General features: G+C 42.0%; 1 long non-coding RNA gene across 1 annotated transcript in view; it reads right to left on the reverse strand.

Annotated features, from left to right (window-relative positions):
* Positions 1–2,598: 2,598 nt before the first annotated feature.
* Positions 2,599–19,417, reverse strand: part of LOC122231695 — a 102,270-nt gene continuing 85,451 nt past the window's right edge. The window contains exon 5 of the long non-coding RNA XR_006208919.1: positions 2,599–2,656. This is a non-coding gene — a long non-coding RNA (uncharacterized LOC122231695). The remainder of the gene's footprint in view (positions 2,657–19,417) is intronic.

A 19,417-nucleotide genomic window follows, 5' to 3' on the forward strand; every position in this document is an offset into this window, starting at 1 on the left:
GACTATTTCCCTGATAAGAAATGGTGCTAATTACTTTATTGTCTTACTGAGTTTTTGTATTTTTTCCTTTGTACGTTTTCCTTTCAAGTCTTATGCCTACTTTTTTTTTTATTTCTTTGCAAGATATGTATTTCTAATATTTATTTATTTGGAGACAGAGTGAGCAGGGGAGGGGCAGAGAGAGAGAGAGGAAAAGAGAGAATCCCAAGCAGGCTCTGTGCTCTCAGCACAGTGCCTGACCCAGGTTTAAATCTCATAACCATGAGATCACGACCTGAGCCAAAATCAAGAGTTGGATGCTCAACCAACTGGGCCACCCAGGTGCCCCTGCAGTAAGTGTTATATATTTTAGGATAAGCCATTTCTCAGATGAATTTTATGAATATTTTCTTTTTTCTAATTTTTTTTTTAAAATTTTAATTTATTTCTGAGAGACAGAGAGAGACAGAGTGGGAGCAGGGGAAGGGCAGAGAGAGAGGGAGACACAGAATCTGAAGCAGGCTCTGGGCTCTGAGCTGTCAGCACAGAGCCCAACGCGGGGCTCGAACCCACTAACTGTGAGATCACGGCCTGAGCTGAAGTCAGATGCTCAACTGACTGAACCCCAGAGGCGCCCCATTTTATGGATATTTTCTAACAATGTTTCTCTCATCTCATTTTCTCCACTGGTGCCTTCTGTTGAGGAGAGTTTTCATTTTCAGTGAAAGGCAGTGCACCCATTTCTTTTTATCTTTGTTTTTGGTTTTAATATCCTACCAAGACTTTTAGCCTACTCCAATTTCATGAGGATATGCTCCTGTTTTTTGTAGAAAGCTTATTGACGTAGCTTTTATATTCAGTCATAAAACTGAGTTAATTTTACATGACTGTGTGGCAGAGGTCAGGATTGATTATATCTCTTCTGAGATACTGAGAAGTTTCAGCAATCTCTGTTGAAAAGACTTTGTCTTCTCCACTAAAGGTCTTTTTACATTGACTTGGAGAACCAATGTCCCATTTATAGAAACTGGGTAGATGTCTGGATTCTCTATTCCTTTTCACTGATGTACTTCTATGTCCCGATGCCAATTCAGTATTATCTTGATTCCTGTATTTCTACACATGAAATCATGAATTTTACACATGAAATCATGTAGTACGGTCCTCCCCTAATGCATCCTATATGAATTATGGAGTAAGCTGGTAATTTCTCTAGGGTTATAAATAACATTGAGTTGAATCTAGAGACTATTGTGTTGAGAATTGACATTGAACCATATTGATTCTTCTGTGTTCTAAATTATTATTTGCTAAAATATAGAAGTATAAATTGATTGTTGTACATTGTCCTTGTATCCTCAGACCTTGCTAGATATAAGGATTAGTTCTAGTACTCTTAAAAAAAGATTCCTTAGGACTTCTCCATATCAACTCATACCTTTGGTGAATAGAAGTTTTTCTTCTTCCTTCCAACATTCTCACTCATTTTCTCTTTCCTTTACCATATTGCACATACTGGATCCCATACCCAACACTGAATAGAGGTGGTAAGAGCTGATTTCTTGGCCTTATTATCAATCACAGGCACAAAATTTTTCTATGTGTCACCAATAACATTAGCCTAAGTTTCTTAACAAACATATTTTATTACATGGAGGAAATTGTCCTCTATTCCTAATTTGCTGAGATTTTTTTTAAAAAAAATAATGAATGGATCATAAATTTTGTCACTGGGTTTTCAGAATCTATTGAAATGATTCTTTTCTATCTCTCCCTGATTAAGTGAATATATTGATTTCAAAGTGTGACATGCAAACGTTAACTTGCATTGATGCTATTATAAATGCCACTTGGTCATGATATTCTGTATTTGTCATATGCTGCTAAATCAATATATTTTCTTATGAATTTTTTTGACCATGATCATGAAGCACATTGGTCTATAATTCTCTGACATTGGGTATCAGGAAATACTGGTGTCCCACAATTTATCACCAACTCTTCCCTTTTCCTCTGTGTTCTGAAAGACTTGGTGTAAGATTGTTTCTTCCTTCAGACTGATAGAATTCACCGCAAAGTCATCTGACCTTGAGGTTGACTTTATGGAGAAGATTTTCAATTGGATGTATCATTTTGGAAACTGGAAAATTTTAATATTTATTGAGTATTGGGATATTTTCTTGGCTGAACAACTGCACACTCAGAGACCTGGATCCTAGCACTTTCTTTCCACAGGTATCACCTCCAGGATCTGCCTCATTTGAATGACTCTGCAGTGCCTTCCATGAAGTGCTTTCTTAGGAATAATTTGTCCAGACTTAATCACTGTTATAGGCGGTTAGGTTAGACTAATCAATCACGGCCAGCAGGTATAACTCCCCAGAGCATCATGGAACAAAAAGAAAGGATCCCTTCCCTTCCAGCACCACTCTCATGCCCTAGTGAGGTGCAGTGGACAGGGTCGACTTCTCCTTCATAAGGATTTAAATTCCACCCCCACTCCCCCCACCCCCACCTGTGGTCTTGGTTGGCAAACTTTGCAGACAGAGATGGTGAGGAGCCCAGTGGGGCCATCCTGGGAGGTATCCCACAAAACCTTGTGTCCTTCGTACTTGCCCTTGGTAATCCAGGGAGGTCCTCACACTTGTCCAAAAGAAACAGGGGCTCAGATCTCATCCTAGGAGAAAGAAGAACTCTCCTTTTTATGCATTTCTAGGATTTAGCCCACAGACAGACAGACAGACATGAAGGCTGAGTTTGAAAGAGCAGACCCATGAGAGAGGCCAGGGAGGCCTGGCTCGCCATGACCCCCATCATGTGCACAGCCTGTACGCATAGTGCCAAGAGCCTATGTTTTTTGAATATATTGAAAAAAAAGTGAAAAGAGAAAAATTGAAGCGCCTGGTGTATGCTGCCCTCTGCTGGTCATTTTCAGACAAAACCGTCATTGATTACACACAACAGGGGAGACTTCTCAAAGTGAGGGAATTGTCTGGGAAGCCAGTCGCGTCTGGACAGTGGCTGAGACAGGGATGAAGCCCTACACGCTGATTTCTCTGGTGGTGATGCTGAACCATTACCTTCTCCTGGCCCCTCCTTGAAGCTAAAGGGCAATGAGATAGAACTTATCCCCAACAGGACATGTGGAGACCAGTCATCTACCCGTCCACAGGGCACGCAGCACAGCCTGGCTTCTAATAACCCTCATGACCCTTGTGACCACATCCCAGGCCTTAGGGTGACTGGTTAAGCTTTTACCCCCCTCTCACTGGTCACCTACATAAGGAGGTAGCCACAGAAGGCCCGTGACCTGCCCAGAGATGGGTCTCTCTGCCTTCGAGGAAGAAACAACCAGATCAGAGCAGGTGATATAAACAAATATAGGAACCAGAACAAAGTATGACTACCTCAGGCATGGGGTTAGGAAGGAACCAGAACAATCTGCCTCCAGCTGGTGCTGTTCCTGAGAATCTGTGCTGAAGGGACACTCTCTAATGGTGGACTGTCAGGCAGAGACACAGTATCTGCAGTGTGTTGGTATAAGATCCAGTTGGTGCTGGGCCCCCAAGTCTGGGACCCCCACAATCCCTGCCCCCACCAAAATCTTCTGTTTCACTAAGTTGATGGCTTGACAGGCACAGTGTGTAGCCCTCATGCTGCTTCTGTTTTCTGGGAATACCCTAGTGCTTTCCCATTCTTTTTTGCCTGGTGCCTGGCTCAGAGGTGCATCCTTAGGGAAGTCAATATGGACTACTGCCCACTTCTGGATATGTGCTGGTTTCCAGGGGACCCTTGACTCCTAGTGGAATCTTCAGGACCACTGGTAGCAAGTTCTAAATGTTGGACCCATGTAAGGTGGAAAACCTGAGACACAGTGACAGTCAGATGACCTGTAGGTTCTAGATCCCCATTACATACCTTGATCACACCGATATCAAGGATCTGAGGCATGAATCCCTTGAGAACCAACAGACTCTTTGCTCAAAATGGTTGCGTCTCTGGACCAGGATCCAGATGAGCAAAGACTAGCCTGTTCTACACGGTGGGACTTGCCTTGTCTCAGACAAAAACTCTTTGCCTAAATACCTGAGGCTCCATCCTTGCACCCTTCATGACCTTCCCTACTTGCCAAACCTGGGGACATGTTTGATCTTGTGTCAAACTAGCTGCTGGTCAGAGCTATTCCATACACCCTACTCCCAGACACCCCAGTACTTGGCACAAGATGCTACCAGGGACACCAACATGTAAGCCTAAAGATCGCATTGTGAAGAGAGTGACATTGGGACACACCCATCACCTAGATGATTATTTTGAGGGCCACAGTGGCCCAGGTGTCCTAGAGATGTGGGGCAAAGGTGAGGAGTTATAGACTGACCCACTCCCATCTTCACTGGATGTCTACACTAGCCTGGCCTCTTCCAGAGGCTCACACAGACACAGAGCAATACATATGGGTCCAGTCCTACATACTCGCTACTTCATTGGCTTCCCTCTTCAGTCTACCCACATGTCAGTCTTTAATTTGAGCATAATTTATTGAGATCATGAAGGAGTTTACACCTTTGTCTTATAATGCTGATGATAGAAACGTTGACAGAGAAAATACGTTCCTATTTCAAATTTCTTTGTGGGCTAAACTGCTCATAGATAATACCACATTGTTGAAAGAACAGTAGGATAACTCTTCAAATAAAAAAATCGCTACTTATATTGTCTAGAGAGGATCATACGATGAGATAACATAATCTCAGTTTTCCAAATCTATCCCAAAATGTATACTACTATCAAGATGCAAGACGAAAGTAAATCCACTTGCATAAAAAGAGATTTCTAGCCTAAAAATAAGTGTATGGAGAAGTCAAAGATATTCTGAGGATAAAATAAGAAATGATTATTGTGATGTTTCAGGATTTTGACTGCTAATGTTGCATGGAGACTGAATGAAGCCAAGAGGTGATACATGTCCATTTTCTGGGTGGCAGTGTCCAGGAAAGAAGAACAAAAGGTCACTGCAGATGAAAAAGAGGACAACTGGGCTTGGGGGAGAAGGTGGTTTATGTGGGTGCCTGCAGCCTTCCTGAATGAGGCTGGGGAAGAGGACACTTCCCATGGAGACTCACAGAAGACCTCTCATTGGGGAAGAGAGGAGGACAACAAAATGAAGGAGATGGAGGGAGAGGAGGAGTGAAAGAGGTAGTTAAGTCAAGTCCCATCTCAAAGGAAGTGGCATCCCATGCGCAGAGAGCAGGGAAGCAATTGTTCTCGCCAAATGCTCCACTGGGGTCACCAATTACACGAGAATCCACTTCCAGAAGCTGGAGTTGAATCACTCTTCCACTTCTTCTTTGTCTCAGGTCTTCGCCTCTTGTCTGGTGACGATGAATTTTGTTCAGCCTTCCCAGCTCTCCACCAGTCATCAGGAGCTCTTCCTTCCAGGATCAGAATCTGCCACAGATGAGAAGAAATGTCTCTCTCCAGCTGTAATTCAAGACCTTGGAATTGCTTTTGGTAGGCGTCTACCTCTTCAGTTTCAAGACTTATTAGGCTGCCGGCCTCAGAACTTCCCACCTCCTGCTAAGGTCAAGTCTGCCTTGACAGGTAATACCCCTAGATGCTCCATTTCTCTTTGGTGATGTAGTTCATTCACTTCATTTCCTTTTCCCTCAAAATATTGATCCTCCCTTTCCACGGAGGCTTCTTGGGTCAGGCACCCGTGTGATGACCTGTCAGGTGGGCTCTCTTCTTCCCTTCTTTGGCAATATTGCCGTGGCACTGCTTTTTCTCTCTAACCCGAATGTTTCAATGCACGCTTCATGGTGCAGCATACTTTGGTTTCCTCCTGAATCCCATTTCCTGGCCCTCAACATGCTCTCCATTCCATGGTTCCCCTAATTCCCTATTCTCATCCATGTCCTCACCTTCCAGGGAAACGGCCATTTCTTCGATCCTAAGCCAATCTTCCTACAGAGATAATGTCTGACGCTGCACACAGGCCATGGAGATCATGGCGGGGACCTTGAGTCTCTTTTCAGCTGCTGGAAGATGTTCTGAGGATGTATTCGCTTCTCGCGCTCGTGTTCAACAGCTTTCTGTTCTTGGTGTGGAGGCTGAATCCTTCCTGCTGTCTCAGACATAGGCTGCTCTTGGTCTGAACATGGAGGTCTTTCCCTTGCCCGGTGCCTTTACCATAATGCGTACGACGTTCCTTCTTGCAGGTTTGGACACATCCAGGTCACCAGCTCCTCTTGGGTTTTCATCTTCCTCCAAACCCAGGATGAGGCTTGTTACGAGTGTCACGTTTTACTACGGCTCGTGCAGAACTGCTCCCAGCAGGTCCCTCGCCTCCCTCTGCAGAAAGCCTTTCTTTGAATGACCGCACAGTTCTGCCTAAAAGCTCGAGAACTGTGAATGCTTGAACTATTGCAGCATGGACAGTGAGACTTGAGCTCATACTGTCAGGGGCTTCTGGCAGGAAATGCTCCAGCGTCTCCTGGGCTTGGCAAAGGCACACATCCCCAGCAGGACGAAGCTCCCCCGCAGTGGCCCAGTCTGACACAGAGGTGACCAGGGCCACCACGGCCAGTTGGACCACACCACCCCATGGAGAAGTCTGCTCTGGGTTCCATCCGGAAGCAAACCTGCACCAGGCCACCGGGGCAGACCATGCCTTCTGAGGGTCAGGCAGGTAGTCCCAAAGCAATGAAGAGCTCGCCTCTGCCCTGGGCTCTTTCTTTCCTCACTTAAGCTTCTCCTTACGTGGCCCACAGAGGCCTATTGAATCCATTATGCACAATGTTCTCTCGGTCCAGAAAGCCCCTCTTTCCACTGCCCACAAATGGGGCACACACCCACCTTGGGACCACTCTTTTCTCCCCCCCAAGTGGCCCCAGTGCATGAAACAGGGCCTGGCCATAATCTTTCATGCCTGTGCGTGTTTGTGGAAGTGATCTTTGAGGGCACATTTGAACGAAGGAAGGACAAAGCTATTCTTAATTATGTCACACTTAGTGCTCTGCTGAGCAGCAGATAATCCATTTCGGCGGTTTAATTCTTGAGGATGTAGACTAGCAGAGTACTGTTATTACAAAGGCTGAACAAATTTTTAAGATCGGACAACCATGGCGCGTTCCTCAGAATTCACCATTTTGAACTACAAAGAGATCCTCAAATTGCTTTGAAAGATAAAATACTGCACTGGGGATCATTTTCTACAATCCCCCTTTTTAAAAAAATTAGAAAGAAGTAACAAAATCTGAAGTAAAAGCAACGACTGCCTGGGAAATTCAGAGACGTAAATAGCCTGTAGATCCAGTGAGCCACCAAATAAAATTCTGCACAAGATGTGGAAAGTACAAACAACGAACACACTAACCATTATGGTCTGTAGGACAAAGCCAATTCTATTCAAGGAGGAAAATCCACATCATTTAACACTGAAGAACTCAAAAAAGGAAGGAGAATGAGAAAGTGAATCGAACAGCCGAAGCGTTTCTAACAACGTTAGATATTCACCAGGAAACACAGATGAATCAGAGTGAGAGGCACAGGAAAGGCTAGCCCTGAGCGTCTCAGAGCTCTGAAAATCAGAAGACGGACGCACAACTCCAAGAGCTTGTCACAGGGAGAGTATGTTTCCTTTCCTTACTGTAGTTTTAAACACTGAATGTGGAAGTATGGAATTGAAAACTAGGAAGAGCTGAAAACCCAAAGACAGAGAAAGCAAGTCTTAAGTCTTCCCTCAGAACCGTGCAGGACGTGGGCAGACCAGGAAGTGGCGGCTCCCGGGCCACGGACCCTCGTTCCCCACTCTCACTGCCACCTGTCACCAGCCCCCCTGCCACCCCAGGTGAACAGCCCATCGCCCGGGACTTGGCCACACATGTGGCCCGTCCCAGAGAGGGGAGTCAGACATTGCCACTGAGGCCACCCAGGTGGGCTGGAGTTGGGAGGGGACTCCAGGTGGTACAGGGTGAGGTGGTCAGATGGGGCAGCACCCAGGTGGGTTTTCTCAACCGAGGGCTCAGGGATGGTGTGTTCAGCCTTGTTTGTATTATTTGGTATCCAGAATAAGTTGATAAATGAGATGATAAAAGGGTAGAATGACGGCTTCTGGATTCCCTTTCAAGGAAAACTGTTATCAGCAATGAGGCAAGCATAGGCCTTCCTTCTGGGAGGTAGCTGGTAGTGTTTGTGTAATGGATGAATGAACGAGAGAATGAGCGACTCAGGCATGAGGCCATTTTTGGCCAATCCATGGTGATGCACAGTGAACTCTGTGGACTCTGCAAGTCGTTCCCATAAGTGAAGCTTAAAATCATGGTGGAAAAGCCACATGCTTCCAGAAATTTTCAGGAGACAAGTGAGGCAACCCCACTTACTCTGTTCATGAGAGCAGTGAGCCCCATGTGCAGACGTGGGAGTGGAAGCTCAGAGAGAGGAGAGGCATTGCCCCCTAAACCACTGAGGCTCACAGGACACGTCAGGATGGGCTGACCCCACCAATCTGGGGGGCGTCCCTCTCTGCCACATCCTCCAGCCCCTGATCCCCAGAGGCCAAATAAGATGTTACAGCCAAAAAAGAGCTTACCCTTTTCCAAAGTCAGGGTACCCATCTGCTTTATCCCCGGCAGAGTACGACAGCCCCGTTTCCTCATGTCTGTGCTGGTCCCTGTTGTGTCCAGCTGTGTCAACTGTAGCCTTTGTCCCAGAGGTGTGGGTCCTAGGTCATGGTGGTCTTTCTTGGTGTTTCCCCAATGAACCATGAGGCCGACCACTTTGTCGCGTGTTTATCGACACCTGTAATCCTTCCTCAGTGCGTGTTCACGTCTTTAGCCCATTTTTGTTATTTTTCTGAATTTTTATTGGAGAGTTGTAAGAATTTTTATATATACTAGCGAAAACTCTTTTCTCAGGTAAATTTTACAAATGTATTCTAACAATTTGTGGCTTATCTCCTCATTTCTTACTGCTGCCTTTGGGTGAGCAGAGTTTTCACTCTTGAGGACAAGTCATCTACCCATTTATCCACTTTTTCCCTTTTTTCTTTATGGATTTATGATACTTGGGACATTTTTGCCGACTCCAATTTCATGAAGGTACTCTCCTGTTTCCTTATAAAACCTCATTGACTTAGCTGTTATATTTTGGTCTTATATCAATCTTAATTTTTGGTGATAATGTGTGACAGAGTTCAATATGGATTATCTCTCTTCATAGATATCCAGCAGTTTCAGCAATATTTGCTCAAAATCTTTTTTCATTTCCCATTTCCATATGTGGAACTTCAAATAATCATTCTGTGTATAATGGTACTTATATTCCCTTACAATGTGCACTTATAATGGCACTAGATGTATATATATATACATGTATATGTATATATATGTATATATATATACATGCATATATCTATACCTATACCTATATACTATACATATACTACATATATTAAATTTTTTTAATGTTTATTTATTTTTGAAAGAGAAAGAGAGACACAGTGTGAGCAGGGGAGGGACAGAGAGACAGACACAGAATCTGAATGAGGATGACAGCTCAGAGCCTGACACAGCACTCAAACCCACAAACTGTGAGACCCTGACCTGAGTCGAAGTTGGATGCTTAACCAACTGAGCCACCCAGGCACTCATATATACACTACATATGTGTATGTGTGTGTGTATATACTGTGTATATGTGTGTGTGTATAGTGAGATAACATATATATATATATATATATAAAATAAGTTGTATATACATATAGTGAGGTGTGTATATATACACGGTGTATATATGTGTATATATAGTGAAATAACATATAATGAGGTATATATAGTGAGGTGTGTGTACCTATATAGTGTGTGTGTGTATATGTGTGTGTGTGTGTGTGTGTGTGTGTGTGTGTATAATGAGGTAACATATATATAATGAGGAATATATATAGTGAGGTGTATGTACATATATATATATATACTCTGTATATATGTATATATATGTAGTGAGATAACATATATATAATGAGCTCTATGTATATGTATAGTGAGGTGTATATATGTACCATATATACAGTGAAATATATATAGGGAGGTATATACTCACTGTCCATTATAAGCAGTGTTAGAAACATGTATGATTTACAATTTTCTAGAATCCCCATAAAATCAGTAAAAAGAAACATGTGAAGTTAACTTTGACTATATTTAACCCGAAGTATTCAAAATATTATCATTTCAACACATAATCATATAAACACATTATTCTTTTGGTATTTCTCAGTTATTCCTTCCTTATAGCATCCTCAAATAAGGTGTGCATTTTGCACGTACAACATCTCAATTTGGACTAACATATTCCAATGGCTCAGCAGGTGCACCTGGCTAGTGGCTTCCTTGTTTGGGTAGCACATCTCTTTGTCTATCTTGGAGTCAAGGGGTGTGATGGCTAGTTTTATGCACCAGCTTGACCAAGATACTGTACCCAGTTATTTAATCAAACACTAACCTAGATGTCACTGTGAAGGTATTTTGTGGGTGTGGTTAACAACTACAATTAGTTGACTTTAAGGAGATTACAGATTACCTTCAATCACGTGGGTGGGCCTCATCTAATCAGTGGAAAGCCTTAAGAGGAGTAACTGAGGTTTTCTAGTGATGAAGAAATTCTACTTCAAGCCTGTTTCTGGCCTCTTGCCTGCCCTACGGACTATGGATTTGCCAGTCCCACTATTTCATGAGCCGATTCCTTAATATAGTCCCTACTGTTCTGTTTCCCTGTGGAACCCTAACTGATAACAGAGGGCACCCACAATGTTGCTGGCGATTGAAATTCACAGCACCACGGTTTGTGAGAGCTCGTAAGTCACATCCACATTTTGAATCCTGAGGGAAGGCTATCTCCAGCTATTAAGTGCTAATGGAAGGAACTAGAGTTAGCTTCTTTCCAGCACCAAATTTACATCCAAAGAAACTGCACAAATCGGTAGGATTGCTCTCCACCCAGCCCCAATTTGGTGTAAACAGATTCTAAGAAAAGTAGTGAAAATACAGATGTGGCCTTGCTCTCACCGCAACGTCACAGAGTCTGTGATTGTGCCCACTTACATCTCAGGAGTGTGTCTATGTCCGCGTGACGTGTGTTGGGAGGCAGAGAGGGAGGGGGCATCATGTCTCTGCCGCTGCGCATCTGTGCCTGTGTTTGTGTATCCTGACTGTGCGTCCAGTGGAGGATGTGTCCGTGCGTGTCAGGTCCAAGTGCTTGGAGACGGGTGTGTGTGTATGTGTGTACGCGTCGGTATCAGGAAACATCCGGATATGTGTGAACGTATAAGATGAGCATGACCCATGAGTTATGAGGCTCGGGCTTGTAAAATTCCTTTCTGGCCCCCAACGACAGCCTTGGGGGCCTTCCTTGCCAAGAAGCAACAAGCAGGACCAGCATCCATGTCCCCTCCCAGTCCTCTTGTTGGGAATAGAGTGTAAGAACAGTGCTGGATGCCAAGTTGGGGTGCTGCTGGCCGGGAATATAAAGGGTTAGGACGGTGGGGGCTGAACCACAGCAGGACAGGACCTAGACCCCTCAGCAATTATGTCCTGGGAGGCTGTACCCAGGGGATGCTTTGCAATCCTCCCCCGGCAAGAGGAGCATTTGAGACCCAAAAGATTTGGCTTGGCTCCCAGTCTAGGTGAGGCTGGTGCCAATCACCTGTTCTTGCACACCACCTGGGGAACCACCAGCCCTCCTACCTGTCCTTCTGGTCTACCAGCAGGGAAATGGGATGGCCCTGTTCTGTACCTCTGTTCCCTCATCTACACAATAGAAAAAATAATACTATCTACCTCATACATTTGTTGGAATGGCTATACATAAAACAATCAGGGCTCATTACAGAGAAACACTAGTTTACATTAAGGTGAGTGGTTTAAGATCCACCCTATTTACTTCTAGTGACTTTCTAAACGTGTCAATATTTTTAAAGTTTTTCTTTTAATTCCAGTTAGTTAACATAAGGTAGTATTAGTTTCAGGTGTACAATACACTTATTCAACACTTCCATATATCACCATGTGCTTATCACAACAACAGCGCACTCCTTAACGTCCCTCACCTCCTCCACCCATCCCTCACCCACCTCCCATCTGGGGACCATCAATGTATTCTCTGTACTTAACAGTTTGTTTCTTGGTTTTCTCTCTTATTTTTCCCTTTGCTCGTTGGTTTTGTTTCTTAAATTCCACATATGAGAAAACCTTACGATATTTGTCTTATTCTGACTTATTTCACTTGGCATAATACTCTAAACATGTCAGTATATTTTATGTAAAAACAAAATCAGGGGCGCCTGGGTGGCTCAGTTGGTTAAGCATCCAACTCTTGATATTGGCACAGGTCATGATCTCACGGTTTGTGGGATTGAGGCCTGCGTAGGGCTCTGCACTGACAGTGTGGAGCCTGCTTGGGATTCTCTCCCTCTCTCTCTGCCCCTCCCCTGCTCTCTCTCTCTCTTTCTCCCTCAACAGATAAACATTTTTAAAAAATCATGTCTTCTCTGATATAGAGAAAGGTGTACTTAATTCTTTCCAATACTTTTGCCTGGTTTTTCTTTTCCTTGATATATTACAATGACTAGGAAAGTGTTCCATAAAAAGTAAAATGAAGGGATATCCTTAACTCCTTCTCAGTTTAAGTGGTAAAACTGTACATGCTGCACCATTAAGGCTGATGGCAGCTACAGGATTTTTATTGCTTTCCATGCATAATGGCTTCTTTATTCTGAGTTTGCTAGAGTTTTTACCATAAAAGAGTAATGGATTTTGGGGGGCACCTGGGTGGCTCAGTCGGTTAAGCAACCAGCCTCAGCTCAGGTCATGATCTCACGGTTCTTGAGTTTGAGCCCCCGCCTCGGGCTCTGTGCTGATGGCACACTCAAAACAAATAAATATTTTTGAGAGAGAGAGAACTGACGAGGGGCCGAGAGAGGGAGAGAGAGAATCCCATGCAGGCTCTGTGCTGTCAGCACAGAGCGCAATGTGGGGCTCAATCCCACGAGCCATGAGATCATGACCTGAGCAGAAATACAGAGTCTGATGCTTAACTGACTGAGCCACCCAGGCACCCCAAAGAGTAATGAATTTTTAAGTGATTTTAAAAAATCTATTAATGTGAGTATATTGCTTTTCTTCTCTAGTTTGTTAACGGTAGTGGATTTCACCAGTTGATTTTTTACTGTCCACTTATTAATACAGATTTATTATTTTTTTATTATTCTTTATTTCTGGGATAAACATGACTTAGTCATGATATGCTATGTTTGTCACAGGTTGTTGGAAACATTTGGTATATTTTGTTAAGAATTTTTACAAACAGGGGATCCTGGGTGGCTCAGTCAGTTAAGCGTCTGACTTCAGCTCAGGTCATGATCTCACAGTTCGTGAGTTCGAGCCCCACGTCGGGCTCTGTGCTGACAGCTCAGAGCCTGGAGCCTGCTTCGGATTCTGTGTTTCCCTCTCTCTCTCTGTCCCTCCCCCTCTCATGCTCCCCTCTCTGTCAAAAATAAATAAACATTAAAAAATTTTTTTAATAATTTTTACAAACATATTTATGAGGAGTATTTTCTTATAGTATATTCAGGTTTGATGTTGGGGTTTTCCTGACTTTGTCAATAAACTGGGGCATGTTACTTATTCTACTTTTCTGGAAGAGTTTGTGCCATTTTATTTCTTCCTTAATGTTTAATAGAATTCATGAGTGAAACCATCTGAGCCTGGAATTGTCCTCAGTGACAAATTTTAATAGGAAATTCACTGTCTTTGGTAGTTAGAGTGCTGTTCACAATTTCCTATTGGATCTGGTATTATTTTTGTTATCTTTTATTTTTGAAGGAATTTAACTTGGAAAACGTATTGACATGAAGTTGTTCATAGTCATCCCTTCTGCTTTCGATATCTATTGAAATCAATAATCATATCCCTCTTTCCTTCCTTCCTGATACTGCTAATTTGTGTTTTCTCACTTGTTATATTAAACCTTCTTGCTAGATATTTATAAATTTTCTTAATCTTTGCAAAAGCCCACTTTTGACTTTGTTAATTTTCTCCTTTGTTTTTCAGCTTGTTTACTATGAATTTCTCTACTCTTTATCATTTCCTTCCTTCTACTTATGTTGAACTTAATTTGATCATATACTTCTAGTTTCTTAGTGTATAGATAATGTATGCCGTACCTTTTTCCATTCCATTATGAGCCTTTAAGGCTATGCATTTCCCTATGAGAATTGCTTTAGCCATATGCCACAGATTTAAATGTTTCACTCTCATTATGACCCAATTCAAAATATTATCTAATTTCTCCTTTGATTCTTCCCATGACTACAGATTATCTAGAAACTACTGGCTGAAATGTGGCATATATTATTCTAGCATCCAGTTATGTTACTTGGAATAGTTTGTGATTTCCGGTCTGGCTTTTATGTGGGACCGGGGCAGGGCTTGGTCTAGAGCACATCATTCACCTTTACTGAAGAGCACCCAAAGCTCCGTGAATAGTGAGCGGTGGGATTTGGCGGGAGAGGGTTGTTAGCCTCACTAGTCGGTACAGACACTGCTGTCAGGCTTGTGTGTCGGGCACGGTTCATTCTAAGGTTTTCACACGGTTCTCTCCCTGGTCTTGGGCAGAATCCTCGCAAGCACACACTGGCGAGAGGCCCTCTGCTTTGGCATTCTTTCCCGGTATGGATGCCCGCACCCCCTCATCTTCCAGGTCTGTCTCCCCGAATCGGGGCATCACCTCCTTTTCTCTCCCTGTATTTCGACCTGTAAACTCTCTCAAGTCAGCAAGCTGGGGGTATCTTAAAGCTTGCTTAGATTTTTCTAGTTTCTCAGAGATCATTCTCAGGTGCTTACTATTCAATGTGTTAAAAACCACTGCTTCATTTTTTTTTTTTTTTTTTACGATTTCAGCTATAAGCAAATGGTAGTGGCTGTGGACCGACAAGCCTTCATTTACCAAAACAGGTAGTGGGCTGGATTTGGTCAGTGGGTCTGTGATGAACTAGAGCAAGTCTAATCTATTTTACGATCAGACTCCTGAGAACGATTGGTTTTTTAAAAAAATTTGTCATATTTATTTATTTTGAGAGAGAGAGTGTGCATGTGTCCATGAGCAGGGGAGGGACAGAAAGGAACGAGAGAGAGAATCCCAAGCAGGCTCCACACTGTCAGCACCGAGCTCAACACAGGGCTCGATCTCACAAACTGTGAGATCATGACCTGAGCCGAGATCAAGGGTCAGATGCTTAACTGAGTGAGCCATGCAGGTGCCCCCTAAGAGAGACTGTTTGAAGAATGGTTTTCACCACCACAGAACTCTTCAAAAGCCTCTAGGTCCTATCCCTTCAAATTATGTATAATGTTTTGAAAAGGCCTAAGGAGACCGACAGACATTAATAAATATTTATTGATTTACACTGTCTGAGATTATAAATGAATTAGCAAAAAAGAACTGGAACCAAAATACAAAAACTCTATCACACAGATTTTTTGTTTTTAACTCTTCTTGCCAAAAAATAACATTTATCTCAAGTGGAAAAAAGTAATTCTCTATGTGAGTCTTATTGAGTGTTTTTAATTGGGATAAAGAATCACAGGATTAACTACACTGAAATTAAAAATAAAATAAATAAAATAAAATAAAATAACATTAGAATCACATGAGCTTAAAAATAGTAGATCACACATCACGGCCTCAGATGGGGAAAAATTAAACACAAACCCTATTTTTATTTTCTCCTAAATCCCCATGACAGTTATTTTAAAAGTCTACTGTTATGTAATACATTAATTTTTCTTGTTATAATTATTGTTATTATTATTACTATATGTTCCAGTTGCCGTTAGTGGTAACTGGTAAAATACCAAGGACACAGTATCTGTTCATTTGTGGTGACATTTCTTGTGGAGACAGCAGAGGGCGCTCTTCCATTAAGATAGGCTACTTTATCCGCTAGGAAATCTGCTTCAAAATGTTTACTGAAGAGCAAGAAATGGATTCTAATACAATGATTATCTAAATGGCTGTCTTCAATTTATCAGTTTTCCAAAGAGATCGTTTCTTGAATTTATATGCCATTAGTAGTATTCCTGTCCATTCAATCATCCTTGAAAATGTATAAAAACCACAGACCGGCCAAGAAAAGTCATCCACTCACATGTACATAAAAAATCAGTGAAGAATTTAGGGAGATACTAAAAATATAACTGGAATATTTCTAAAATGTGTCCATTAATTTTTCAAAGCCAGTTTAAAAATTTCTTTTCTTATGGAAAAATTCAAACATAAAAAAGCAGAGAGGGGCGCCTGGGTGGCTCAGCCTGTGTAGTATCTGACTTCATCAGCTCAGATCATGATGTCGCAGTTCGAGCCCCACATTGGGGTCTGTGCTGACAGCTCAGAGCCCGGAGCCTGCTTCCGATTCTGTGTCTCCCTCTCTCTCTTTGCCTCCCCCACTCACATGCCTGCGTGGGCCTGCGTGCTCTCTCTCTCTCTCAAAAATAAACATTCAATTTTTTTTTAAAAAGCAGAGAAATTAAAATGATGAACTCATCATCCCTATCCCTTCTCCACTACGTCTCCCCCAAGAAAAATACACTCTGGATGATTTTGAACCCAGTTCCAAAGATCACATCAATCCTGCCATCAATTATGTACCTCAGAAGGATAAAAACTTAAAAAAAATAACCAAACAGTATTGTCACACCTAAAAAAATGAACAATAATTCCTTAATATTATCAAATATCGGACTATTGTTACCTTAATTTTTTACATTGATTGGCTTAATGGACCTGGAGAAAGGTGTAGTAGACTGCATTTGATTATTATGTCTCTGGAGGCACTTTGAATTCATAGGTCATTCCTTTTTTTTTTCTTGTCCCCCCTTAAGAAATTAAGTTTACCTTGAGCCTTGTTGCTCAAAGTACAGTCCATGGGCCACCAACTCTGACAGCTTCTGACGGTTTATTACAAATGAAGAATTTCAATCCCACCCCAAACTACTGTCAGACTTTGCATTTTAACAAGGTCGTCGGGCAATTTATAGGCATGTTTAAGGATGAGCACTCCTGTCGAGTTTCTTAGCGTCTGTATTTTGCAGATTGCAACTCTGTGATGCCATTTAGCATGTTCCTCTGTCCCCCGCATTCCATGTCACTGTCATTAAGTCTGCAGGACTGACCAGACTGAAGGGTAGAACTACTTCCTGGGTGTTTTGTGTACTCTTACTGGGTGGAGTGTAATGTCTGACTTCAACAGTTTTTATGTTATTATGAGCCACTGATCATCATTGCTTTTGCCTAGTAAATTATTTCATAGTTTGCAAAATGATACACTACCTTTATCACCTCTTCTTTTATTAACTGAGATAATTTTTAAAAGAGAAAAGATTTTTCTCATCTACTTGATCTATTTGATCTAAAGTTTGTGCAGAAAATGTAAGCTCACTTTTCAGAATGATAAGTCATTCCCTAGTCAGGAACCAAAGGTGTCCAGGAGGTTTTTTAAAGTGTAATTATGGATTCATGACATTTGAAAAAATTACATTTGGCTGTAATTCACCAAATCTGGTTCTTGTTGATTAGTCAGTTGATTATTTTGTTGATTTTTCGGTCCTTATGCTTACTTATTTTCAATTTGTCCCAATTGCGGCTATTAGGATACACTTCTTGATGGTTCCTGATTCTTCTGACATGACCATGAGGTCAGGATTCTTTGATACCTTTCCCTGCTCTCTGTTATCACAATATATTCCAGGCTTATCTTGTACATTTCCTGTCCCAGTCCTGAAATCAACCATTTTTCTAAGGATCCTTAACTGGATTTAGGAGAAAATGGTTTTTAGAGATTGGAAGTTGTGCATTAGAATGGTACTCACTGCAGTTGAATAATCATTCATTATTGGTTCTAGGATATTTTCCAGGATAGAACTAAGAAATGCACTTTTATATGAGTATATATCTTGAGTTATACTAATAATTTCAAATTCAAATTTGTTAATACAGGATTTTTGTTTCCCAAAATTTTTATTATGAAAATCTTGATTCCTAATGATATTAACATAATCATTTACAATTTTATCCTTTTTAAATTTTTAAAAAATTTAAAAAAAATTTTTTAATTATATAATTTATTGTCAAACTGGTTCCCATACAACACCGGGTGCTCATCCCAAAAGGTGCCCTCCTCAATGCCCATCACTCACTTTCTCCTCTCCCCCACCCCCCATCAACCCTCAGTTTGTTCTCAGTATTTAAGAGTCTCTTATGGTTTGCCTCCTTCCCTGTCTGTAACTTTTTTTTCCCTTCCCCTCCCCCATGGTCTTCTTTTAAGTTTCTCAGGATCCACATATGAGTGAAAACATATGGTCTTTCTCTGCCTGACTTATTTCACTTAGCATAGTACCTTCCAGTTCCATCCACGTTGCTACAAATGGCCAGATTTCATTCTCATTGGCAAGTAGTATTCCATTATATATATAAACCACATCTTCTTTATCCATTCGTCAGTTGATGGACATTTAGGCTCTTTCCATACTTTGGCTATTGTTGAAAGTGCTTCTATAAACTGGGATATGAGTGCCCCTATGCATCAGCACTCCTGTATCCCTTGGGTAAATTCCTAGTAGTGCTATTGCTGGGTCATAGGGTAGATCTATTTTTAATTTTTTGAGGAACCTCCACAGTGTTTTCCAGAGTGGCTGCACCAGTTTGCATTCCCGCCAGCAGGGCAAGAGGGTTCCCATTTCTCCACATCCTCGCCAGCATCTGTAGTCTTCTGATTTGTTCATTTTAGCCACTCTGACTGGTGTGAGGTGATAACTCGGTGTGGTTTTGATTTGAATTTCCCTGATGAGGGGCGACATTGAGCATCTTTTCATGTGCCTGTTGGCCATCTGGGTGTCTTCTTTAGAGAAGGGTCCATTCATGTTTTCTGCCCATTTCTTCACTGGATTATTTGTTTTTTGGGTGTGGAGTTTGGTGAGCTCTTTATAGATTTTGGATACTAGCCCTTTGTCCGATATGTCATTTGCAAATATCTTTTCCCATACCCTTGGTTGCCTTAGTTTTGTTGTTTCCTTTGCAGTGAAGAGGTTTTTATCTTGATGAGGTCCCAATAGTTCCTTTTTGCTTTTAATTCCCTTGCCTTTGGAGATGTGTCAAGTAAGAAATTGCTGCGGCTGAGGTCAGAGAGGTTTTTTCCTGCTTTCTCCTCTAGGGCTTTGATGGTTTCCTGTCTCACATTCAAGTGCTTCATTCATTTTGAGTTTATTTTTGTGAATGGTGTGAGAAAGTGGTCTAGTTTCAATCTTCTGCATGTTTCTGTCCAGTTCTCCTACACTATTTGTTAAAGAGACTGTCTTTTTTCCATCAGATATTCTTTCCTGCTTTGTCA

The sequence above is a fragment of the Panthera tigris genome, chromosome D2 (genome assembly GCF_018350195.1).
Source record: "Panthera tigris isolate Pti1 chromosome D2, P.tigris_Pti1_mat1.1, whole genome shotgun sequence".
NCBI classification, from domain to species: Eukaryota; Metazoa; Chordata; class Mammalia; order Carnivora; family Felidae; genus Panthera; species Panthera tigris.